This window comes from Heptranchias perlo, chromosome 25, assembly GCF_035084215.1.
Source record: "Heptranchias perlo isolate sHepPer1 chromosome 25, sHepPer1.hap1, whole genome shotgun sequence".
Lineage (NCBI taxonomy): Eukaryota > Metazoa > Chordata > Chondrichthyes > Hexanchiformes > Hexanchidae > Heptranchias > Heptranchias perlo.
This window is the reverse complement of record NC_090349.1, coordinates 44,053,230-44,079,461: the sequence shown is the minus strand read 5'-3', so window position 1 is coordinate 44,079,461 and position 26,232 is coordinate 44,053,230.

Genomic DNA, 26,232 nt, shown 5'->3' with positions numbered 1-26,232 from the left:
TGTCTTCTTGAACCGCTGCAGTCCGTGTGGTGAAGGTTCTCCCACAGTGCTGTTAGGAAGGGAGTTCCAGGATTTTGACCCAGCGACGATGAAGGAACGGCGATATATTTCCAAGTCGGGATGGTGTGTGACTTGGAGGGGAACGTGCAGGTGGTGTTGTTCCCATGTGCCTGCTGCCCTTGTCCTTCCAGGTGGTAGAGGTCGCGGATTTGGGAGGTGCTGTCGAAGAAGCCTTGGCGAATTGCTGCAGTGCATCCTGTGGATGGTACACACTGCAGCCACAGTGCGCCGGTGGTGAAGGGAGTGAATGTTTAGGGTGGTGGATGGCATAGACTCAAAAACAATGGGGATTGAACAGGCCGTGTAACAATGTTGTTACAGATATTAAGCAGCAGCGATTTACTTTTGGCACATGGAAAAATGAGCCATAAATACAGAGTATTACGTGGCCTAGATGAGATTTATTAGGCCTGATTCCACACTCCCTGCAAAATCCCACGTCTCTATAGAAAGAAGAGCTGTGGAGTTCTTCCCGGTGTCCTGGCCAATATTTATCCCTCAATGAACATCACTAAAGCAGATTATCTGGCCATTATCACATTGCTGTTTGTGGGATCTTGCTGTGCGCAAATTGGCTGCCACGTTTCCCTACATTATAATGTGTCTATACTTCAAAAGTTCTTCATTGGCTGTAAAGTGCTTTGGGACGCCCTGAGGTCATGAAAGGCACTATAGAATTTTTTTTTTTATTCGTTCATGGGATGTGGGCATCGCTGGCGAGGCCAGCATTTATTGCCCATCCCTAATTGCCCTTGAGAAGGTGGTGGTGAGAAGGTGGAAGAGGTCGCGGGATTGGGAGATGCTGTCGAAGAATGCAAGTTCTTTCTTTCTCTTTTTTCAATTCTCAACTTTGCCGCTTGGGTGATAAGCTGGTGGAGTGGATTTCCCACCGGTCAAATCAATGTCTCCCCCCTCCCTATCTCTGTAACCTCCTCCAGCCCTACAACCTTCTGCGTTCCCTCAATTCTGGTGTTTGTGCATCCCCGATTTTCATTGCCCCAACATTGGCGGCCGTGCCTTCAGATGCCTGGGCCCTAAGCTCTGGAATTCCCTCCCTAAACCTCTCCGCCTCTCCACCTCTCTCTCCTCCTTTAAGACTCTCCTTAAAACCCACCTCTTTGACCAAGCTTTTGGTCACCTGTCCTAATATCTCCTTTTGTGGCTCGGTGTCAGATTTTGTTTGATAATCGCTCCTGTGAGACGCCTTGGGGCGTTTTATTATGTTAAAGGTGCTATATAAATGCAAGTTATTGTTGTTTCTTGTATTCATTTCTGGGTTTGGCCCAAAATATTCTATTCACTCAGTTACCAGATAAGGAATCTGTTTGCCTTTAATCTCATTCGCAATTCGAAAGGCTTCAAGCACATTCACAATGAACAAGTATCGTTCTGCTTATTCCAAGGGTGTTGTTCAATGATCGCTCTCTGAAAGGGCTATTGCCTGTTGGAGAGTCCAATCTGTAAGTTTTGAAATGATCCTGATGTAGCATTATTACTCAATTTCTGAAACACAGCAATAAATGCATTTGAAGTGACTGGTGACTGAACACAGTTTGACCCGAGCTTTTCACTGTCACAGATTCTTTTGAATTATGTTGTATTCCAATATTACTCAGAGTCTGAACATAACCTAATGAAATGTCACATCTAGATATTCTGGGGAGGGCGGGGTGGGAGGATTTCTTTCAAATAAATTGTACTTGAAAAGTACACGTTTTAGAAAATTACTACTTCTGGGCAAAGTAACTAAATAATTCAATTGTTTGTCTGGTTGGATTACACCTAAATATTTAATAAGGCATATTTCTAGGAAGTAGCATCATATGCTGTTACAGATTTATTTTCTCACTGCTGTTACTCGATAGGGTTTATCGTTATTGTTTCAGTTTGGTCTCAATGAAAAACAAATCTCTATGTCACATGCGCCTTGAAGCTGGAGTTAGGGACTAAAGGGATGGTCTCAGGAGTCTAGACATTGTGGGATTATTTGTTTCCCCGTCTCTCGGTCTTAATATACTGAGTGGAGTAATGAGTCTCAAACATATTCAATTGTTCTCACCACTTTACTCTTTACCCTTTAGTTTAAGACATACAGTTCTCAGTGTAATATTACAATACAGTTCCTTCAACTTTAACAGATTAGATACATACAACCTCTACTGCACTTGGAACAATCGGTCTCTTCCCTTCACGAGGGTTCTCCCCGCGTCTATCTTCGTGGACGGCATGCTGTCCTCACCCCGGCTAGCAATGAACGTCCAATTTCACTTTCTTTTATCCTTCCTTCGAGGCAGGGGCAGCGCGTGATCGCTGGCATGGTGCCCTCTGTTAACCAATCTTTGTTCGTGGTTTACGTGGTCGCCTCTCCCCGTAGGTTACCTTGCAGGTGCATCAAGACTCTTTCCAGTGACTGTCACCCAGTTCCTGTATCCCAACAACGGCTTCTGCTTATCCTCGACACACCACATCCTGTGTTCTGAAACCTCCTGCCTGCTCATTCACAGTTTCGTAAACAAGCTGTGGTTAACTACAGTTGTGAACAAGTTCAGAAAGCGCACTGTGCGATTCTGCTGACTCCAGGCCTTTCAAGATATGACAAGTTAATTATTGGTGGCAATTTCGACGGACGAACAATTACCGCATTTCCACCGTCCGCTACTTTAGCGGGAGCGCTAACCCGTTCAAAATAAATGCGTTAACGGCTGTGTAAAAACAGCGGATGGAAGAATGTAGTATTTCAAAATTACAACGGGTTTTGATAGAGTAAATGGGGAGAAACTGTTTCCAGTGGCAGGAGGGTCAGTAACCAGAGGACACAGAATTAAGAGAATTGGCAAAAGAACCAGAGGGGGAGATGAGGAGAATTTATTTTTACGCAGCGAGTTGTTATGATCTGGAATACGCTGCCTGAAAGGGCGGTGGAAGCAGATTCAATAGTAACTTTCAAAAGGGAATTGGATAAAAATTTGAAGGGGAATAATTTTCAGGAATATGGGGAAAGAGCGGGGGAGTGGGACTAATTAGACAGCTTTTTCAGAGAGCTGGCACAGGCACAATGGGCTGAATGTCCTCCTTCTGTGCTGTATGATTCTATGATTTTATAATATAAGCAAGTTAATAATTCATCAGCTGATATGCTCAGCAGCAATTGCTAGGTTTCAGTCTGCTGTAAAAGGAAAGATTTGCATTTATATAGCACCTTTCACAACCTCAGGATGTCCCAAAGCGCTTTACAGCCAATGCAGTACCTTTGAAGTGTAGTCACTGTTGTAATGTAGGAAACACAGCAACCAATTTGCGCACAGCAAGATCCCACAAACAGCAATGTGATAATAACCAGATAATCTGTTTTTTTAGTGATGCTGGTTGATGGATAAATATTGGCCAGGACACCAGGGAGAATTCTCCTGTTTGTCTTTGAAACAGTGCCATGAGGATCTTTTACGTCCACCTGAAAGGGCAGACAGGGCCTCGGTTTAACATCTCATCCGAAAGACGGCACCCCCGACACTGCAGCACTCCCTCAGTACTGCACTTGAACGTTGGCCTAGATTTTGTGCTCAAGTCCCTGGAGTGGGACTTGAACCCAAAACCTTCATGAGAGTGCTCCCCACTGAGCCACGGCTGACACCTAAACATGAACATGTTAAGAAATTTTCAGCTAATATTGTCAGCAGTAATTGCCGGGTTTGGGCCTACTGCGTTGTGTAGGGACTGAGTGAGGTTTTGAGGCACTAGCTCACTAAGCTTTTTCAAACTAATGAGCTTATCTACTAAGGTAAGGAAAAAGTAGTGATCCCTTACCGAGTATAAATGCAGCTGCATGCATCTTCTCCTTACAGCTCTTAAAAGCTACTCCAAAAATCAAATCAGGTAGGACGTTAAAGCTTTTCCAGAATTGCAAGCATGCAGAGTTCAACGGTCACAAGATGGATACAGAGGAGGAAGCCTCTTTGCTCCATCCTAGTTAATTCATTCAGAAAAAAAATCCTGCACGACAGCATCCAACTATTTCTTAAATAATTCCAGACATTTTTTGTCTCAAATGGCCTATTTGGAAGTCCATTCCATTCTTCGATCACTCTATGCGTCAGGACAAGCTTTCTGCACTCGCTGGCCTACAATGGCAACGCCTCGATTTTCCAATTTTCATCCTTGTTTTCAAATCCCTCCATGGCCCTCGCCCCTCTCCCTATCTCAGTAACCTCCTCCAGCCCCACAACCTTCCGAGATCTCTGCGCTCCTCCAATTCTGGCCTCTTGCGCATCCCCGATTTTAATCGCTCCACCATCGGCGGCCGTGCCTTCAGCTGCCTGGGCCCTAAGCTCTGGAATTCCCTCCCTAAACCTCTCCGCCTCTCTCTCTTCCTTTAAGATGCAACTTAAAACCTTCCTCTGTGACAAACCTGTCCTAATATCTCCTTATGTGGCTCAGTGTCCAAATTTTGCTTGATAATCGCTCCTGTGGAGCACCTTGGGACATTTTAGTATGTGAAAGGAGCTATATAAATGCAAGTTGTTGTTGTTGTTGTTGTTGTTGTTGTTGTTGTTGTTGTTCCTCCTCCTCCTCCTCCTAAATTTAGAATCTTACAGCTCAGAAGGAGACCTTTCGGCCCATCATGCCTGTGCCGGCTCTTTGAAAGAGCTATTCAATTAGGCCATGACCCCTAGTTCTAGACTCTTCAGCCAGGCGAAACATCCTATCAGCATCTGCGCTGTCGAGCCCCTTCAGAATCTTATATGTTTCAATTAGATCACCTCTCATTCTTCTAAACTCCAGAGAGTTATAGGCCCATTCTACTCAACCTATGCTGCCCACTGATGACCTCCAGCATTAGCCCCACCACAGTTTGCGGGGTCAGCTGGAGGACTCTCCATTCACATGGACCGGCGGGCACAAGCACCAACTCAGGCCCATCTCTAGGTGTCCGCCTGCTCGTGACTGCTGGAAACCCCTGGACCCCACCAGTTGTTTTTGGGAATTGTTGTATTGGTCCTTGAGAAGTTAATGGGTGAGTGGCAGGGTAGGTGTTTGAAATGTACCAACGTTCTTGACCTATGAAGTATAGAACCAACGGCCCCATCCATCATGATCAGGAACAGTGGAACACTGAGTGGGTACGTCATTAATTTGCACATAGGAACATAGGAATTGCTAGACAAGAAGAGACCAAGTTCCATTTAGTTCGCCTTCTACCATCCTGGTAGTCGAATTATACAACAATTATTGAGTTATTGACATAAGAACATAAGAACATAAGAAATAGGAGCAGGAGTAGGCCAATCGGCCCCTCGAGCCTGCTCCGCCATTCAATAAGATCATGGCTGATCTGATCCTAACCTCAAATCTAAAGAACACAAGAAGTAGGAGCAGGACCCGGACCCGGCCACTCAGCCCCTGGGCCCGCTCCGCCACCCACAGGGCCTTGACCGATCCAAACTCAGCTTCATGTCCAATTTCCTGCCCGCTTCCCGTAACCCCTAATTCCCTTTACTTCTAGGAAACTGTCTATTTGATTGCTATGATTGACTAATCATAGCAATCAATCTCTATCAATTATTCTCCAACAGATCCAGACATGAGGTGAGGAAAACCCCCAGTGGTGGAGAGATTTGGGAACCAGAGGTCCAAAGTCACCTGTTCCTCCCGAGCCTGTTACACTCACCACATGTCATGTCTCAAATTACTCATATATTGGATCCCAAAGTGTTATTTTCTGAAATAAATTGAGCTAATTTGCATTTCTGAGTTTCGAAGCAGCTTTGAATCCTGAAAATTATTGCCTTCTGACACCAACAGGAGCATGGATTACAAGACTGGCACAGAAATACTGCCAAGACAGACCAAAAGGATAGAAGAAAACTTCTAGGAACAATTCACCACCCGCTGGAGTGAGACGCCACAGCTTCCTCTGTTGCCCTTCTGGGCCTCCAAAGGTTGAGTTTCATGTCAGGACCATAAATCACGTCATCACCAGGGTCCTTACGACATGGATTACCAGCCCTAAACGGCTGCGGCGAGATTAAGTCGCATTAATGGCGTAAATTCAGCAACGGGGAGGCTCAGAGCCAAATGGGAGTTCTTTCCGTTTTTGCTGAGGCCAATGGCAGAGCGGCGGAAATCGTCCAGCAATTTGCGGAGAATCGGAACTCACGGTGAATCTCTTCCTTGCCGCAAATTGCTGGATTTTGATAGGGACTAATAATGTTGTGAATTGGCCGTTATTTTTCCGGCAATTTATGGGCCAGTACTGTGCGTCATTCATTAGCTGGCAGAATGACTTTGAATAAAGTACCATCCAATTGGTGGATATTGATGATATGGAGATGGCAGTAAGAGGGTGGGGGGGTGGTAAGAGTAGATTAAGGGTGGTAAGAGTATAGTAGATTAACAGATACATCATTTAGATGGATGATAAATTGTTCCCTTTATTCTCTCTCCATCTCTAAGTAGCCGTTCACAATGAGAGTGAGCTGCAGTTCATTTGCTCAACTGTGCTATCTGCGGTGCAATGTTAGTAAAGGTGACATTCACCTCCTGCACCACTCCTTCATACCCCCACCACCTCCTCAAAAACTCATTAAACCAGCTAGCCTGTGAGGGTAAGTCTGTTAATGAAACAATGAAGTTTAGAACCACAGAGGATATTCTGGCCACTGGGAATGAATAACATCTATTAATACACAGCTGCCTGCAGTTTTAGGATGTCCAGAAGCAACAATAAGTGTTCATAAAGTACCTAACAGTCAGGATTAATGATTTTTCACTCAGCAACAGATGTAATTTTGGGTGATTTGATAGAGTAGAGTTTGAGGCACACTTCCTGGCTTTTAACACCTTATTGAAATATTGCTTTTTCTCTCTCATTAAAACTGAAACAAAGCAAAAACACCAATAAATGTCAATGAGGTTTCAGTCAGCACAATTTGTAGCAACTTCCAACACAGTCTGTACGGATGAAACTAACTTTTTTGTCGGAAAAATGGACCGTACCTAAAACATTAAAAAATATCCATTAAAAATTCAGTATTTTTCTGCTTGTCTAATCTTCCCATTGATACAAGAAATTTTTGAATAATAAAATACTTCATTTCTTCCCCCTCCTCTGCTAAAGGCACTGATTCTCGCTGGGGTAAGGGTTGGTGAATGTCTGGTGCTCTCTGGTACCTTGCCCGAGTGAGCCTGGATAGACTGCTTAACCATGGGGAGCATCACAGGGAGCTCAATGTTTCATCACCCAATGTCCACATGTAAACACACGCCATCAGGAGTCACAGGGTCGGTGAAAATGCTGGCTAATTTATCCTCTCCACAGCTCAGGGGTGTGCTGGGGCCCACTGTGGTGTCTCTACCCCGGAGATAACCGGAAACCAGTTAGAAATTGTTCTCCTTAGAACAGAGAAGGTTAACAGAGGTGTTCAGAATCATGAAGAGTAAATAGGGAGAAACTATTTCCACTGGCAGGACACAGATTTAAGGTAATTGGCAAAAGAACCTGGGGGGAGATGAGGTGAAATTTTCTTACGCAGCGAGTTATGGTAATCTGGAATGCGCTGCCTGAAAGGGCGGTGGAAGCAGATTCAATAGTAACTTTCAAAAGGGAATTGGATAAATACTTGAAGAGGAGAAAATTGCAGGGCTATGGGGAAAGAGCAGGAGGAGTGGGACTAATTGGATAGTTCTTTCAAAGAGCCGGCACAGGCACAATGGGCCGAATGGCCCCCTTCTGTGCTGCAAGATTCTATAGCCTTATGAAATTCCAAATAATAACACAACTGATATAAATGACCAGCTAATATGCGTTTGTGACGACTCCTGTGGTGTGAATTATTTTCAGAAAGAAACCCTTCTGAAGTGTCGAATTAAAGAAAGCAAAGCAACGTCATACTAAATATCAGAACATGTCAATGAACCCACTAGAAATCATAGGTTTCCATTGTATTACACTTATAGGTGTCAGCCGTGGCTCAGTGGGCAGCACTCTCGCCTCTAAGTCAGAAGGTCGTGGGTTCAAGTCCCACTCCAGAGACTTGAGCACAAAAACCAGGCTGACACGTTAAACCGAGGCCCCGTCTGCCCCCTCAGATGGACGTAAAGTATCCCGTGGTACTATTGGAAGATGAGCAGGGGAGTTCTCCCCGATAACTTGGCCAATGTTTATCCCTCAACCAACATCACTAAAACAGATTAACTAGTCATCATCACATTGCTGTTTGTGGGATCTTGCTGTGCCACATTTCCTACATTACAACAGTGAAAGTACTTCATTGGCTGTAAAGCACTTTGGAATTGTCATGAAAGACACTTTTTAAATGCAAGTTCTTTCTGTTCCCATTTAGCCAATGATACATTGACCCTGAAATTTCTTGGGTCACTGTCACCTCTGTATCAGAAGGTTTTGAGTTCGAGCCCCATTCCAGGATTTGACCACAAAACTAGGTTTACACTTCAGCATAGCACTGAGGGGGTGCTGCACTGTCAGAGGTGCTGTCTTTCAGATGCAGCGTTAAGCTCTTTTACAAAGAATTACAAAGAATGTACAGCACAGAATCAGGCCATTCGGCCCATCAGGTCCGTGCAGTGTTTTATGCTCCACCTGAGCCTTTTGATTGCACTTCAAGTCATCTCCACCAAACTTCTTGGAAACATTCAATGGAATGATGGTCACCAGTTTATTGTTTTAAATTTTAATCTCTAGCCAATGAAGAACTACAAACATGATTGTTTTGAAATCAGTATTAAACTTTAAATTCCGCAATTTTTCAACACATCAATTATTGATACCTCCGGGGGGTGCAGTGTAACTGAGAGTTATGTAGTCAGCTTCTTTTCTGGTATATGAAATAGCTCAGAATGTGAAACCCTCTATTTACCGTAATTGCCTAGAAATTACTGTCAGTGATATTAGCAGATTTAACATACTATTCTGACGTTCCTGTGCCTGCTATTTAAGCTCCGCCATTAACCCATTTGATGCTTGCACTATAACGGCCCAAGTCTTGCTGGAGTGGGGCATCTCGTGGCATGCACCGTTAGTTAGACCTTCTCCCACACCCTTCAGCTCGAAAATCTTTTTGCCGGGAGTGCGAGCTGATAACGGCATGACGAGGCCTCTGGGACCTTAGTGAACGACGGGACCAACAGTCTATCTCCTTAACCAACGAGATTTAAGGATTGAGAAACAGAGGAACGACGGAGAAGGAAATCGGATGAATTACGGGATTGGGGGTAATATTCTGGCATGGGTGGAGGATTGGTTAGCTAACAGGAAGCAGAGAGTTGGGATAAATGGTTCATTCTCGGACTGGCAACCAGTAGCCAGTGGTGTTCCACAGGGGTCGGTGCTGGGTCCCCAACTCTTTACAATCTATATTAACAATTTGGAGGAGGGGATCGAGTGTAACATATCAAAGTTTGCAGATGATACAAAGGTGGGAGGGAAAGTAGAGATGAGGAGGACATAAAAAACCTACAAGAGGATATAGACAGGCTGGGTGAGTGGGCGGAGATTTGGCAGATGCAATACAATATTGGAAAATGTGAGGTTATGCACTTTGGCAGGAAAAATCAGAGAGCAAGTTATTGGGCCCGATGTTACCAGGGCTGTGGGTTCTCGGCGGGGGGGCTATCGGGCGCGTGGGTAACGCGCCCGGCGAAATCAGTCAGCTCCCCGCGCGATCGCAGCCTAATTGGATCCACTTACCTGGTCTTCCGGGCTCCCCGCTGCTGATCTGCGCGTCGGGCGGGCTGCACATGCGCAGTAAGATCTGTCAGCTGGAAGAGCTCTATTTAAAGAGGCAGATGCTGCAACAAACAGAAAAAATTACAGCATGGAGCAGCCCAGGGGGAAGGCTGCTCCCAGTTTAATGATGCCTCACTCCAGGTATCACTACATGGGGTGAGGAGGAGGGGGAGGACAGAGATCTTCCCCCCGGAGGGCAGGAGGAAGCGGCCTGCCTCTGCCACCAGGAAGGCGTGGCTCGAGGTGGCAGAGGAGGTCACCTGCACCACCAACATATCGCTCACCTGCATACAGTGCAGGAGGTGCTCCAATGGCCTCACTAGGTCAGCCGAAGTGAGTACACTTACTTATTCCCCTACACTCCATCTGCCACATCACCCCTCATACCCACTCAAACCTCATCCTCATCTTACCTGCACTTACTCACCTCGCCAGTACTCATCCCGCCACTACCACTCAACCCAATCCTCATTCAATCTCATGGCTCTATCTCATACTCACCCTCTCGTGCATCTCTTTCACGGTCAGCCTCACTCAACCTGCCACTACCTGTGCTGCAGCCACAGGGCATGCATCACATATGTGCAGTAGGCAGCGTAAGGCAAACGTGTCGTGAGCATGAAGGGGATGCACAAGGGTGTTTGAGGGTTTGTCACGGTTGTTACTTATATTTAATTTCTGAGCAACTCACATCACATATTATATTGGCACCACTACTGCCATGTCTTCGCGAATCTTGTCTGGTTTGTGTAATAATGCCCTTTCCTGAAGACCCACAACTGATGCCACCCATTGTGTCACTGCAGAGTGGGTGTAGGTGTATTTGCAGGGCTCTTTTGTGCAGACGGCTGAGAGACGTCGGCGATGTCCCCGGTGGCACCCTGGAAGGATGCGGAGGAGAAGTTGTTGAGGGCAGTGGTGACTTTGACAGCAGCAGGTAAGAAGATGGTGCTCGGGCCAGCCGGGAGCAGCTTGGCATGAAGGAGGCTGCAGATGTCCACGACTACATGTCGAGTGACTCTGAGCCTCCGTGTGCACTGCTGCTCAGAGAGGTCCAGGAAGCTGAGCCTCGGTCTGTGGACCCTGTGGCGAGGGTAGTGCCCTCTGTGACGCATCTCTCTCTGCGGTAGCCCTCCCTCCTGCTGTACAGGTGGATGTGTCACAGCGCTCTGTTGTGGAGTTCCACGTGTCAGAGGTGGACAGCGTGGTTGGCGAGGCTGGTGAGGCTGGTGATGCTGTTCACCCTCCGAGGAGGTCATGACTGCAGCTACGGCGGCTCCCATCCGGAAGATGTACATCTGAGGGGGTCCGCAAGGTAGGCACATGTCTCTGGACCCCGGGGTAAGTGTGCAGGTTGGTGACTTTGATTGTCAGGAGGAGGGTGGTGGAGGCCAAACTTTGTCCCAAGTGACAGAGTGGCCTCCTGCAATGAGTGAGGGTCTCCCCTCTCCACCTGTCAAATGGACCTTTGCAGCTGCCACAGGCTGATGGCTGCAACAGGTCCATTTGAACTGGGAGTGTTTCCCCCAGTGTGGAAAACAGTCCCAGTTTGCTTTAAAATCCCACCCCCCCCTCACATAATCCCTTGATCAGGTCAGTTAATGACCTGAACAAGCAAAATAAATATGTTCAAGTGGCATCCCGCTGGCTTTAATTGCCTGCGGGATTCCCACCAGCGGGGGCTGCGCGCGCACGCCGGCGCGTCAGCGGGGAACCCGGAAGTGCGCGGGTTCGAGGCGGGCTCCGGTCCCGCTCCGGGATTTCCCGATTTTCGGGGCCCCCCCGCCAGGAACACACCTGATAGTGGGTGCTAAAATGCTGCCTATTATCTTAATGGCGAGAGACTGGAAAGTACTGCAGTACAAAGGGATCTGGGGGTCCTAGTGCAAGAAAATCAAAAAGTTAGTATGCAGGTGCAGCAGGTGATCAAGAAGGCCAACGGAATGTTGGCTTTTATTGCTAGGGGGATAGAATATAAAAACAGGGAGGTATTGCTGCAGTTTCTAAGGTATTGGTGAGACCTTTCTGAGCCAGTGAGCTTGATTGGCATTGCATTAACGATTATTATGTTGTTAAAAGGGTACTTACTCTGTTAAGTATGAGCCTTAACTTTCTGTGGCGAGTTTAATGGCCAATTAATGTGAAAATCCATCAAGTTCTTAAAAATAACGGGGAGGCTGAGGACGAGATGCCGTTTGTGTGAAGCAAACGGAGGAGTGGAGTAAATCACCCAGCAAATTCTGGAGATTCGTAACTCACGGCCTGTCTCTTCATCCACTGAACCTGCCGGCCGATTTGTGCATTAATAACGGTTGTTATTTTTCCAGGAAGGTTTGGCCCAATAGATGGTGACTTTGCACGGGTAGGTGTAGATCAGCGATGAACATCGACCCATCAAACTCATTCTTCAGTGGAAGCTTGCCAGTTCTCCCCTTAACAGCCTCTCACTGCTTCTTGAATGACTCCCAGGCCTGAATTTTAACCTGGAGCCAGGAAGAGGGTTGGGGGGGGGGTGGATGGGCGGGGGATTCCTAACGGGAAACCCGTACTTCCGGGTTTCCCGGTTGTCCTTACGATTTTGATGTAAGGACATCTTTTATTTTTTTGTTGTTGGTTTCCCGTCCAACAGGCCGGTCAGATTGACAGGCCGGCCGTCAGTCAGACGGGAGAAGAGGCAGGAAGCAGATGCAAGAAGGTAAATCTTAGATTGGGGGGGGTGGGGGAGTTGGGGGTCATCGGGGGGATCGAGGGTCATCGGGGGTCGATCATCGTCCGGGTGAGTCATTGGGGGGAGGGGGGGAGGGAGTCATCAGGAGGTCGGGGGTTGGTCATCGGGGTCGGGAATCATGGGGGGGGTCGGGGATCGTGGTGGGGGGGTTTGGAGATCGTGGTGGGGGGGTTTGGAGATCGTGGTGGGGGGGTTTGGAGATCGTGGTGGGGGGGTTTGGAGATCGTGGTGGGGGGTTTGGAGATCGTGGTGGGGGGGTCTGGAGATCGTGGTGGGGGGGTTTGGAGATCGTGGTGAGGGGGTTTGGAGATCATGGTGGGGGGGGGTGGAGATCATGGTGGGGGGGGTTGGAGATCATGGTGGTGCCTTATCCAACAGTTCTTGATAACTCAACCCTCTGATAACAGGGAGCAGCTTCATGGAACTCACTGCTTCCAGGGTTTCCCTTGTGTCTCAGTCGAACGCAGGATAATGTCCTCAGACTTAAAACTCTACTGACTTAATGATAGAAATTCAGTTGCTGTTGTTAATTGCTGCTCTGAAACCATTGGCGGCCGAGCCTTCAGCCGTCTAGGCCCTGAGTTCTTGAATTTACTTCCTAAATCTCTCCGCTCCCCTCTCCTCATTTAAGACGATCCTTAAAACCTACCTCTTTGACCGAGCTTTTGGTCACCTGTCCTAATGTCTCCTTCCTTGGCTTGGTCTCATAACTAAAGCTTCTCATCTTAGTGAATCCTATTGCAACTTGTGTCTCTAACTCACCAATTTTATTCACAATACGTTGAGTATTAATGTATAGAAAAACCCAATGCCCTTCTGCCTGTTTGGCAATCTTACTCATTTTACTCTGTGCTACTTCTGATCTGTTTTGCTCTTTTATCTTTTCTACACTCCATCTCATTTTTGCAGTTTTTTCTCCTTTCTTTGTCTCATTTTTTCCCTGCCATATTAGTTTAAACCCTTCTCCAAAGCATTCATTATTCTTCCAGCGAGGGTGTTGGTCCCAGCTCTGTTTTGGTGAAGCCCCTGTATCCTATACAGGCCACTCCTGCCCCAGAGCAGGTCCCAGTGTCCCAGGAATCTGAATAATCCCCATCATCTCTCCATCCCTGTCCATCCTGTACAGGGCAGTCCTGCCCCAAAACTGGTCCCAGGACTCTGAACCTTTCTCTTTTTTGCATCATCTCCCCTTCTCACATTTAACTCCCTTATCGCATCATATTCCTATACTGACCAGCACGTGACACTGGAAGGAATCCCAATATTCCCACCCACGAGGTTCTGGTCCTTAATCTATCTCCTAATTGCTGAAACACCCTTTGCAGAATCCCACATCCAGTTCTTCCAATCTCATTGGGTCCAGCATGATCCAAAAACTTTTGTTCCTTCCTTTTCTAAAATCTGTACTTGCTCCACGATGTCCCCTATCCTGGCACCTGGGAGGCAACACCTGAGTTGAAGCCTGTCTGTTCCACCTAACTTTAGAATTCCTTATCACTATTACATTTCTACACTTCACTCCTTCCTCTTTGATGGACACTTGCTCTACGGTGCCATGGTTTTGCTCCTGTCTGTCCTCCTCCAAGTTACTGCCATCGTCACCGGTATTCAGTACCGAGGACCCATTTTGTCCACTGAACACTCTCAGGAGATCCTTGCACGACCCCCACCACCACCACCCCACCCCCACCACTCAATCTACCCTTCCTACACCAAGGCCCATGGATTGATCATCTCCTGGAATGTGGTTTCCAAGAACTCTTCAGCCACCCGAACACAGGCATTCAACCATTTCAATCAGATGGGTCAATGATTGCATTAAAATACAGAACACAGAAATGTCATGAGCTAATATTACCAACAGTAATTTCTAGGCTCCAGTTAAAAAGTCAGAGAGAAATTACACAGAACTTACGGCACAGAAACAGTCCATTTGGCACAACTGGTCCATGCTGGTGTTTATGCTCCAAATGAGCCCCCTCCCACCACTCTTCATCTAACCCTATCAGTATATCCTTCTATTCCTTTCTCCCTCATATTTAATCCAGCTTCCCTTTAAATGTATCTATGTTATTCGCCTCAGCCACTCCATGAGGTAGTGAGTTCCACATTCTCACCACTCTCTGGGTAAAGAAGTTTCTCCTGAATTCCCTATTGGATTTATTAGTGACTATCTTATATTTATGGCCCCCTAGTTCTGGTCTCCCCCACCCCAAGTGGAAACATCTTCTCTACGTCTACCCTATCGAACCCTTTCATAATCTTAAAGACCTCTATCAGGTCACCCCTCAGTCTTCTCTTTTCTAGAGAAAAGAGCCCCAGCCTGTTCACTCTTTCCTGATAGGTCTAACCTCTCAGTTCTCAATTGTGTGTTACCCCAAGAGTAATTAATGAGCAATAAACTCAGTCCATGCTTCATTTTCTCTTTTATTTATTGCTTTACTTCAATGTGTTGATTTATTACTAGGTAGAGCTTTCATTATTCTTCTTAATTACTTGATCCTTTCTTCTTCTCCCAGTTCCCTACACTTGTAAAACTTAATTGGTTTCATCATAAATCAAGTCTGCCCTCTCATGTTTGCGTATAAACAAGGTTAGGTCGGGTTGCCACAGCTTTCATTTAATATCGTTCTACGTGCAATGTTAGGTTTCTGAAATACTCTTGAAAAATCATACACTTTCGAGCTTGCTCAGCTTAATTATTTTTGTTGTCATTTTATGCCTGATCTAATTATCGACCCGGATCTAGCCCAAAATCCTCATTATTTCCAACGATACGCCACAGGTGAAACTCCAGTCCTCAGTAGATCTGTTATCAATCATTAAACAGTCATTAGTAAATAGAGTAATATACTGCAATCTTACAGCAAGAGTATTATAAATTACAGACATTTCATTTTTACTGCTCTGAGTCTCTGTTTTGAAAAGTACAAACCCGTTCCATGTTCTGATTCAAACATCTTCTTTCACTGCTTTTCCATTTCAATATAATTGAAGACATAGAACAGAAAAAGGAGGCTTATGACAAATGTCAAATTCATAATACAATAGAGAACCAGGCTAAATACAGAAAGTACAGAGGAGAATTGAAAAGGAAATTAAGAGGGGCAAAGAGAGAATATGAGAATAGACTAGCAGGTAACATAAAAGGGAATCCAAAAGTATTTTATAAACATATAAATAGTAAAAGAGTAGTCAAAGGAAGAGTGGGGCCGATTAGGGACAAAAAGGAGATCTTCTTGTGGAGGCAGAGGGCATGGCTGAGGTCCTAAATGAATACTTCGCATCCGTCTCCACTCGAGAAGCGGATGCTGCCAAGGTCACAGTAAAGGAGGAGATACTAGAGATATTGGATAGGATAAAAATAGATAAAGTGGAGTTACTTAAAGGTTGACAGTACTCAAAGCAGAAAAGTCACCCGGTCCGGATGGGATGCATCCTAGATGGCTGAGGGAAGTAAGGGTGGAAATTGCAGAGGCTCCGACCACAATCTTCCAATCTTCCTTAGACATGGAGACGGTGCCAGAGGACTGGAGGATTGCAAATGTTACACTCCTGTTCAAAAAAGGGGAGAGGGATAAAACCGGCAACTACAGGCCAGTCAGTCTAATGTCGGTGGTGGGGAAACTTTGAGAGACAATAATCGGGACATAATTAATTGGCACTTGGAAAAGTCTGGGTTCATAAATGAAAGCCAGCACAGATTTGTTAAAGACAAATTGTTTGACGAACTTTATTGAGTTCTTTGATGAAGTAACGGAGAGGGTTGATGAGGGCAGTGCAGTTGATGTGGTGTATATGGATATTGAAAAGGTGTTTGATAAAGTGCCGCAAAATAGACTTGTTAGCAAAATTGAAGCCCACGGGATTAAAGGGCCAGTGGCAACGTGTAAATGAAATTGTCTAAGGGACAGAAAGCAGAGAGTAGTGGCGGACGGTTGTTTTTTAGACTGGAGGGAGATATTCGGTGGTGCCCCCAGGGGTCATTATTAGGACCACTGCTCTTTCTGATATATATTAATGACCTGGACTTAGGTATACAGAGGGCATAATTTCAAAGTTTGCAGATGACACGAAATTCAGAAATGAATTATTAAACAATGAGGAGGATAGTTATAGACTTCAAGAGGACATAGACAGACTGGTGAAATAGGCAGACACATGGCAGAGGAAATTTAACGCAGAGAAGTGTGAAGTGATACATTTTGGTAGGAAGAGGAGAGGCAGTTTAAACTAAATGGTACAATTTTAAAGGGGGTGCAGGAAGAGAGAGACCTGGGGGTGTATATAAATCTTTGAAGGCGACAGGACAAGTTGAGAAGGCTGTTTTAAAAGCATACGGGATCTTGGGCTTCATAAATAGAGGCATAGAGTACAAAGCAAGGAAGTTATGCTAAACCTTTATAAATCACTGGTTAGGCCTCAGCTGGAGTATTGTGTCCAATTCTGGCCACCAAACTTTAGGAAGGATGTCAAGGCCTTGGAGAGGGTGCAGAGGAGATTTACTAGAATGGTACCAGGGATGAGGGACTTCAGTTACTTGGAGAGACTGGAGAAGCTGGGGTTGTTCTCCTTAGAGCAGAGAAGGTTGAGAGGAGATTTGATAGAGATGTTCAAAATTATGGAGCGTTTTGATGAGGAGAAACTGTTTCCATTGGCAGAAGGGTCAGTAACCAGAGCACAAAGATTGGCCTTAAATGAACCTGAGGTGACATGAGGAAAAACATTTTTAATGCAGCGAGTTGTTATGATCTGGAATGCACTGCCTGAAAGGGCGGTGGAAGCAGATTCAATAGTAACTTTCAAAAGGGAATTGGATAAATACTTGAAGGGGAAAAAGATGCAGGGCTGTGGGGAAAGAGCAGGGGAGTTTGGATAGCTAATTGGATAGCTCTTCCAAAGAGACAGGCACAGGCACGATGGGCCAAATGGCCTCCTTCTGTGCTGTATCATTCTATGATAAAGATTTTGTATAGGTTTCTTAAACTTTTAATTGTTGTTTGTTGTATATTTTTTCAGCTTTCCATAATAATTACATCCTAGTGGTTCAATATATAACATTCACAGGAGATCCCTGCATTGGGTCACAGGAACAGGAGGAGGCCATTCAGCCCCTCGCGCCTGTTTCACCATTCAGTTAGATCATGTCTGGTCTGTATCATAACTCCATTTACCTGCCTTGGTTCCATAACTTTTAATATCTTTGCCTAACAAAAATCTAGCAAAGTCAGATTTGAAATTTTCAATTGACCCCCAGCCTCAACAGCTTTTCGGGGGAGAGAGTTCCAGATTTCCACTTCCCTTTGTGTGAAGAAGTGCTTCCTGACATCACCCCTGAACGGCCTAGCTCTAATTTTAAGGTTATGCTCCTTCGGTCTGGACTCGCCCACCAGAGGAAATAGTTTCTCCCCATCTACCCTATCAAATCCTTTAATCATCTTAAACACTTCAATTAGATCACCCCTTAATCTTCTATACTCGAGGGAGTACAACCCTAGTCTATGCAACCTGTCCTCATAATTTAACCCTTATGCCCTGGTATCATTGCCCCAGTTTACTCGTCCTACACCAAGGCCACCTGATGGTACCATTCTTGATGGGACATTCCAAGGCCCCTTCAGTCTCCCGAACACAGTCACTGACCCATTCAAAATAAATGGGTTAACAGCTGCATTAAAATAGTGGTGGTGTGTGCAAATGTTTCACACATTGCTGTCCAAGTCCCCTGTCTTCTGTTTTAACAGAAGTGTTTAATCCGTTTAAGATAATAAAATAACACTAAGTGCAGACAGAGTAATTTTTTTTTAGATTCATTCTCGGGATGCAGGCAAGGCCGGCATTTATTGCCCATCCCTAGTTGCCCCTTGAGAAGGTGGTGGTGAGCTTTCTTCTTGAACCGCTGCAGTCCATGTGGTGAAGGTTCTCCCACAGAATGGTTAGGTCGAGAATTCCAGGATTTTGACCCAGCGATGGTAAAGGAACGGCCGATATATTTCCACGTCGGGATGGTGTGTGACTTGGAGGGGAACTTGGAGGTGACGGTGTTCCCAAGCACATGCTGCCCTCGCCCTCCTAGGTGGTGAAGGTCACAGGTTTGCTATCGAAGAAGCCTTAATGAGTTGCTGCAGTGCATTTTATAGATATGATATGGTACAAATGCATTAAGCATTCTTTCGGTATCACACAGTGGGATTTGCAGACTTACATTAGTAGGTGTCCTCTGAGGTGGCGAATCACGAGTTCATATTCCACAGCTTTAAGCACATTCCATCTGCCCAGTATTCAGCGTACAAAACACCAATAAGAGAATATAAATCCAACAGTGCTCCAATACAGTGATATGGTGTGGGATCAAACCACAAGGTGAGATTCCGAACTTGGACAATCTACCAGGGGGCAATGCTTGGCAATGCCAGTACTTCCTTTGTAGGAAGGAAAGGAATCAGAGGCCAAGTCACTCTAGACTGGGCACCTGCCGGTAGTGTGGCGTTGGTGGACTGCCCGCCAAATCCTGCTGATCAAGGACCTAGTGCATCATTTAGGGTTTGACAGGGTGGATGCTGAGAGGTTGTTTTCCCCTGGCTGGAGAGTCTAAAACTAGGGAGCATAGTCTCAGGAGAAGGGGTCGGCCATTTAAGACTGAGATGAGGAGGAATTTCTTCACTCAGAGGGTTGTGAATCTTCGGAATTCTCCACCCCAGGGGACTGTGAACGCTGAGTCATTCAGCTTTGGACTCTAGGGGAATCTAGGGATATGGGGATTGGGCGGGAAAGTGGAGTTGAGGTCGAAGATCAGCCATGATCTTGTTAAATGGCGGAGCAGGCTCGAGGGGCCGTATGGCCTACTCCTGCTCCTATTTCTTATGTTCTTACGTTCTTAAACCTCTTACTCTTGGCTGAGGGATGGTGATAAATGGAAGAGAGAAAATCCTCAATAATTTACAATTTAAAAAAAAAGAATTGCCATTTCTATAACATTGTAGCCATTACACTTTGCACAAGCACAGGTGCTTCATAGTCATAAAGTTAGTCATTATTACATTTCATTCCATTTACCTGGTGAATAAATTGGTAGAGTTATTACAACTAACTGTGAGTGGATTTGGCCCAGGTTTAAATTATCCAGTGCAAATTTGCTCATTGATTGCCTCATGACATGACTGGATGCTTTTAGATGGGTATGATGGTGTAGTCGTTGTGTTACTAGACTAGTAATCCAGAGGCCTGGCCTAATTATCCAGAGAATGTGAGTTCAAATCCCACCATTGAGTTTGAGAATTTGAATTCAGTTTAAAAAAATCTGGCAATAAAAATTTGGTCAGATTGTCATAAAAACCCAACTGGTTCACTAATGTCCTTCAGGGAAGGAAACCTGCTGTCCTTACGCTGGCCTATGGGTGACTAACAAACCACTCAGCCGTATCAAACTGCTACAAACACGGACTACAGCGGATCAAGAAGAAGTCCCACCACCACCTTCTCAGGGCAACTAGGGTTGGGCTATAAATGTGGCCTTGCCAGCGACGCCCACATCCCAAAAATGAATTTAAAAAATACACAATTAAACAGCTTCATTAAGAGTGAATGGGACTCACTCTCGTGGCATGGTCCTGTAGTGCAAACATTTACATTTCTGTACATGTGCTACACTTTGCAAATAACCTAAGAAAAACAGCACCGGTGTTGACATAATAAAGCAATTTAGTTCTCAATTAATTTTATTGTATCTCAGAAAAATAGCACTTTGCGCTGTCCCATTGGTCAGAGCAATAGGGATTGTAGACCAGACATTTTGCGAACAAGCAGAGGGAAATTAATTTGAAACTAAGAATTTCAGACAAATAATCCATTAATGCACGTGCATATCATAACTAATTGAGTTATGTTGACATAGGAAAGAATGGGAGAGAATAATATTACATGGCAAGTAGAATGTGATTAGGTGATTAAAAAATTGCATACATTATGTAAAAATAATACTGGAGCATTTTGCACTATACAATAAGTGTACATTAGGCTACAAGGTGTTTTAACATGTTCCCAATTGTGCCCTCTTAAACTTTTATCAGTGCTTGTAGGTTAGATTTTAACTAAGATAAGATAATGTTTAAATAAGATAATGTTTTTAGGTCTTATTGTGTAGTATTTCCCTGCATTATACTTCAAGTCTTGATAATGAGGCAAATACCTTAGTTGGTTCTTTGTTACTTTAAGAGCAGAAAGCTGGTGATTACCACAATGAACTTCTTCCAATGCCCAATTACGCTGACCACCTCTCTATCCTTAGACCTTCCATTGTCAACCCACTGACGTGCCTCCTTTTAATTAGGGCTAGAAGCCAAATCTCCGAGGGAAGGCTCTGTTGAGAAAGGCTCAGCTGCTTTAGTAAGCCAATGATAAGTTAGTGCCGTGACAGAGGTCCAAATCAAAAGATGGCCCCTCGAGGAATAATGATGTGGAGGGTCACCCAGGAGTTGAATTGGGAGAACGAGTCCCTCACAGCACAAAGATCGTGACCACCTAATCTCTAAAGAACGCGGTACACCAAAAATGACCTTTGTGACTTCAAGAGAAATCTAATTTCGGGCACTTTGAAGGAATCAGATTTGAAAGTGGGCTGGAGTTTTATCCCTTTAACTTTACACTGATTACATTTGGAAGGCAGTCGACCATTGTGGGCTCTCGATAATTGTGTAGCAAAAGTGGTACGCTGCGGCAGCTCCGTCAATGTGCTACAGTTTCAGTGAGCTCTGCAGTGGTTTCTAATCACCAATTAAAACAGAACGTGAAACATTACTGCCTAAATAATTCACAAAAAAATTGACGGAGCACAGAAAACAAATATTTAGAATTAGCAAACGACTCACAATAATTTAGTACGCTCTCATTTAGGCAATATTCAAAATCATTAACAGTGATTTTACAGCGCCTGTGATGGTTTAAGTACGAAGCAGAGGACAGTGCAAAGACAACGGCTGGAATTTCCTGGAACTTTTCACCGTGTCTACGGCCAGAGTGGCGTTGCATCGTTTATTTTCGAGGAAATTCGCATGTAACTGATTTACGACGAGACACCGTATTTCGAAGAAGAGCAGGTTGGTTTCCGGTGTCCTGGCCAAAATTTATCCCTCAACCAACATCACTAAAACAGATTATCTGGTTATTATCACGCTGCTGTTTGTGGGAGATTGCTGTGCACAAATTGGCTGTCGGGTTTACGTTACATTACAACAGTGACTACACTTCAAAACTACTTCATTGGCTGTAAAGCGCTTTGGGACGTCCTGAGGTTGTGGATGGCATTATATAAATGCACGTGATTTCTTTCTTTTACACTCAAATTTTCTCGATCGTTGCGCCACTCATTTACATAGCGGGTTTCCTGCAGTTACACCAGCATTGAGCTGGCGTAGATTCTTGCTGAAAAATCTGGGCATAGCACAGCCCGAGGTCACCTGATGTTGGCGTGACTTAAGATTCCTGGAGTTTGAGGCCGATGTTTTTGAATTTTTCTTACTAAGATCTGCACTGTACTTAACCAATGTGCGGTCAGCCTCAGTGCACACAAAACTTTTCAGAACCCCCGCCCATCTGCATGCATTCAGAAGGAATGGGCTTCCCAATGGAGATACCCCTGTTCAGCATAATGACGGGAGAGGAAGAGGAGCAGCAGAGACAGGAGGCTCCGAGAGTGAGGCCCCAGGCCAGAAGACAGCAGCCCACTCGCTATTATCTCTGTTGGTGACGCTGCTTGTTTTACGCCGGTCTTTACGTTCCGGCACAGGCAAATTTCAGCGTAAATTCCCATCGGCAAGATCGGCATCGAAACCAGTGTAAATGTTGGCGTAATTTCTGCATTCCAGGAATTTCCAGGCCAATGACTCTGGTGAGCAATTCGGTGATTTCTGTATATCTTGGAGTTCACTATTGTTATTAGATCAATGAATTGATAATCACGTCATCTTAATCATCACAGAATATCATGTTGATATTAACAGACGTTAACTTGACTTGAAAAAAACACAATGGCACCTGCAGTGAAAAAATGGAACATGTGGGAAGCGAACAATTTCTGATCCAGGCGATTGCTCTGAGTGAACACACCAGGGGTTTTACAGCACACTCATATACTGTGGGCATCAGTGTAATACTGGAGTGGAACTCTGAACCAATCCAGATATAGATATATATATATACACACACATATACATGTATACACACATGCACACACAGATACATGTACACCTATACACATATACACACACAGGCATACATATATACACACATACATACACACACACACGTGCATATATATATATACACACATATACATACACAAACACACCCATATACATACACAAACACACCCATATATGTATACATACACACACATACATACACACACATATACACATATAAACACACATATACATATGCACACACATACACAAATATACACATACACACAGGCATATATACAAACACATATACACACACATATGTATACACATATACATACACACATACATATATAAACACTTATAAACACATACACACATTTGCATATATCCACACATACACACACACATATATACACACACACATATATACATATATAAACACACACATGCATATATATATGTACATAAATTTACATGTGCACATATATATATACACATATACATACATTTACATACACACACATATACATACACACATATGCACACATATATACATATGCACACATGCACACACATATACACAAAAATATACACACATATATACACATACATATACTCGCACATATGCACATACACACATATATATGCACACATATGCATATGTACACACATATATACACACACACATATATGTACACACATATACATACACACATGTATACATGTACATTTACATATATACACACATATTCATATATATGTATATATGCATATGTATATATATGTTCTGAGTGAACACATATGTGTGAATATATATTAGCTGGTTCTAAGTCCCTGGCACTTTCCCAAGGTCAGAAAAAAACAGCAGAAAATAACTGGTTTTCTTTCGCTTTTGTTATATCAAAGATTGCTTTCCAGCTAGAACATCTGGAACTTTCACTTCTACACGATGAAAGAATCACAGGCTACAAGAGACACTAAAGTTGAACTCAGCTTGTGCACACGTTTAATGTATGTGTATTTCGCACAGAATGATGTCATTGGACCCCGACATTTAAATATTAATGAGGCATCGACGCTATCGGAAACCTGACAGGTAAAATGGCGGCAGGCACGAACATCTCAGGATGGGGCCCGACCACCATTTTAACACTCCCTCGCTCCCCCCACTCCACCTCCGGATCATTCCTGCCGATGGGGCAGGTTTAAAATCGGGGCTTTCTGTTCTGTCGCCGGCAACTTTCTGATGATATGATGTCTGAACCGGCTGCTGAAATCTTCATCCATACCTTTGTTAGCTCCAGATTCGACTATTCCGATGCTCTCCTGGCCGGCCTCCCATTTTCCACCCTCCATACACTTGAGCCCATCCAAAACCCTGCTGCCCATACCCTAACTCGCACCAAGTCCCATTCTCCTCGTCCCTGTGCTCGCTGACTTACATTGGTTCCCGGTCCAGCAACGCCTTGATTTTAAAATTCTTATCCTTGTGTTCAAATCCTTCCATGGCCTCGCTCCTCTCTATCTCTGTAACCTCCTCCAGCCCTTACAACTCTCCGAGATCTCTGTACTCCTCCAATTCTGGCCTCTTTCGGCATACCCGATTTTAATCGCTCCGCCATTGGCTGCCGTGCCTTCAGTTGCCTGGGCCCTAAGCTCTGAAATTCCCTCCCTAAACCTCTCAACCTCTCTCTCCTCCTTTAGGACGCTCCTTAAAACCTCCCTCCTTGACTGATCTTTTGGTCACCTGTCCTAATATCTCCATATGTGGTTCGGTGTCAAATTATGTTTGATCATCGCTCCTGCGAAGCGCCTTGGGATGTTTTACTACGTTAAAGGCGCTATACAAATGCAAGTTGTTGTTGTTTAAATCTTGCTCAGTTGGCCTGATCTGGGACGATGGCTGGTATATTTGATGAGTGACAGATTTCCCCAACTCATCTGAACAGCTCTTGATCCCTGGCAGCATGATTTTCTTTTCTGCTGAAAGGCTAAAGCTTGGGATGTGCGTGGTTAGTGAGAGGCCGTCACATAATTGTAATCATTTGGTCACGTAACGTTACGGTTACAGTGTCACCTTTAGAATCTCCACTCACCAGTTTTCATGTATTGTAGATGTGACAATACACAGTGCCCCCCACTGTCTACAAACAATGGGAAATTGCCGCAGGATAATGGGAATACTATTCACAAATATTAGCACACACGCGCAGAGCTCTTTCTTGCCATGCAGAAAGCAATTCGCAGCACACAGTATAACTTTGGTCTGGCCAGCTGAGTTTCACATTCTAGCGCAGCAGCTCCGTTTGCTTCTGCTGAGCCCAGGAGTGAGAATTTTACAGCTAAGCACAAATCAAGATAGACGTGTTTAATTATTTACTTCACTGATCCTGTTATCAGATAAGTTATCTGAAGGAGCCTCGGGCAACTGATCATTTTACAGCCAGACACTAATCTGCACATGGCCAAATCAGACCAAATACTAAATATATGGAGGCAAAAAGGTATAACAACAACAACATGTATTCATCTAGTGCATTTAACATAAAAAGGAAGATATGGACATTTAGGTAAAGACGGAGATATTAGGACAGGTGACCATAGCTTGGTCAAATAGGTAAGTTTTAAGGAGGGACTTAAAGGAGGAGAGAGAGGCGGAGAGGTTTAGAGAGGGAATTCCAGAGCTTAGGGTCTAGACAGCTGAAGGCACGGCCGCCAATGGTGGAGTGAAGGAAATCGGGAATGCGCAGGAGGCCAGAATTGGAGGAATGCAGAGTTTTCGCAGAGTTGTAGGGCTGGAGGAGGTTACAGAGATAGGGAGTGATTTGAACAGGAGGATGAGAATTTTAAAATCAAGGCGTGGCCGTACCAGGAGCTAATGTAGGTCAGCAAGCAAAGGGGTGATGGGTGAACGGGACTTGGGGCAAGTTTGGAAACGGGCAGCAGAGGTTTGGATGAGTCAAGTTTACCAAGGATGCAATGTGGAAGGCTGAGCAGGAGAGTATGGGAATATTCGAGTCTGGGAGTAACAAAAGCATGGATGAGGGTTTCAGCAGCAGATGGACTGAGGCAGGGGCGGAGACGAACGATGTTACGGAGGCGGAAGTAGGCGGTCTTGGTGATGGAGCGGATATGTGGTCGGAAGTTCATCTTGGGGTCAAATAGGACGCCAAGGTTGCGAACGGTCTGGTTCAGCCTCAGATAGTGACCAGGGAGAGGGATGGAGTCGGTTTCTAGGGAACAGAGTTTGTGGCAGGGACCAAAGATGCTGGTTTTGGTACTCCCCATATTTAATTGGGGGAAATTTCTGCTCATCCAATACTGGATGTCAGACAAGCAGCGTGACAAATGAGAGACAGTGGAGGGGTCGAGAGAGGTGGTGATGGTGGTGAGGTACATCTGACGTTGTATTTTCGGATAATGTCGTGGAGGGGCAGCATGTAGATGAGAAATAGGAGGGGGCCAATGGTAGGACTGACCAGTGTCGCTTATGCATGGCATGGATACATCTGGATTACATC